Raw genomic sequence first — 1,899 nt, 5'->3', positions numbered from 1 at the left:
CTGATGGTAAATTTTCAGGGTGTTGCTTTGGGGGCCTCCGGGTGTGGCCTCTAATTTTTCTCATAAAGCAGCTGGTTTGTGTGGGGTGTGTCTTTGTGTGTGTATCTCTCTCTCTGCCTTTCTTTTTCTCTCTCTCTGTTCCAGAGGTCTCCAACCTTGGCAACTTTAAGACTTGTGGACTTCAACCCCCAGAGATTTCCATCCATTTATCTATCTCTATCAGTTATCTATGTATCACCTATGTATCCATTATCTATCTCTGTCTCTGTCTGTCTATATCTAGCTATCTAGCTAGCTATCCATCATATCTCTCTCTCTTCCATCCATCCATCCTTCCATCTCTATCAGTTACCTATGTATCTTCTATGTATGTATAATCTATCTTTGTCTCTGTCTGTCTATATCTAGCTAGGTATCTAGGTATCCATCATATCTCTCTCTCTTCCATCCATCCTTCCATCTCTATCAGTTATCTATGTATCTTCTATGTATCTATAATCTATGTGTCTCTATCTTTCTGTCTTTTATCTGTCTGTCTATCTATCTCTATCATTATCTATCTATGTCTATATGTATCTATCTATCTATCTATCTATCTATCTATCTAATCTCTATATCTATCTATCATTATCTATCTCTCTCTCTATCTATTATTATCTATCTATATATCTATCATTTCTATCTATCTATCACTATCTATCTATTTCTATATCTATTTATCTATCTATCTCTATCTATCTATTATTATTATTATCATCTATCTATCTATCTATCTATCTTTCTATCATTATCTATCTCTATCTCTATCTATCTATCTCTATATGTATCTATCTAACTATCTACTATCTATCTATCTATCTATCTCTATATCTATCTATCTATTATTATTATTATTATTATTATCTATCTCTCTATTATTATCTATCTATCTATCTATCTATCTATCTATCATTATCTATCTATCTATCTATCTATCTATCTATCTATCTATCTCTATCCATCTATCATTATCTATCTCTATCTCTATCTATCTATCTATCTCTATATCTATCTATCTATCATTATCTATCTATCTATCTATATCTATCTATCATTATCTATCTATCTATCTATCTATCTATCTATCTATCTATCTATCTATATCTATCTATGATTATCTATCTATGTATCTCTCTCTATATATATATCTATCTATCTATCCTTATCTATCTATCTATATCTATCTATCTATCATTATCTATCTATCTATTTATCTATCTATCTATCTCTATATTTATCTATCTATCATTATCTATCTATCTATCTATCTATCTATCTATCTATCTATCTATCTATCTATCTATCTATCGGTAGTCCTGGGACTGCAGCTCCCAATGTTAAGCAAGGCAATTGTTCAGTGAGTCCTGCCCAATTTTACACCCTTTTTGCCACACCTGTTAAACAAATCACTGAAGTTGTTAAGTGAATCACGAGGCCATTAAACAAATCTGGCTTCCTTCGTTGACGTTGTTTCTTGGAAGCTTGATGGGAAGGTTGCAAATGGCGATCACACGCCCCGGGATGCTACAACCATAGTAAAGTCATGCCAAATTTTATTAGATAGGTTATGTCAACACACACACAAGCAGACACACACGGGTCTGGCTCAGAATGAACGAACTGTGTTTTGGAGAAGGCCTGTCTGCCTCTTTTGGATGTAACAGCACAAAATTTAACCATAGTGTAAATTTGGGGAGGTTTAGCATTGGTGGGTTTTAAAATGTGGTTCGTCCAGAATTCTATTGGAAGCAAATTTGGGCCTCTCCTTTTTACAAGATTCTCAGTGGAACAAACAGCATAAGAAGTACATCTCTTCCTAATAATAATAATAGTAATAATAATGAGAAAGAGGGGGTAGAA

The sequence above is a fragment of the Ahaetulla prasina genome, chromosome 4 (assembly GCF_028640845.1).
Source record: "Ahaetulla prasina isolate Xishuangbanna chromosome 4, ASM2864084v1, whole genome shotgun sequence".
Classification (NCBI taxonomy): domain Eukaryota; kingdom Metazoa; phylum Chordata; class Lepidosauria; order Squamata; family Colubridae; genus Ahaetulla; species Ahaetulla prasina.
The sequence above is the reverse complement of the archived record's forward strand: the minus strand, read 5'-3'. Positions refer to the sequence as shown.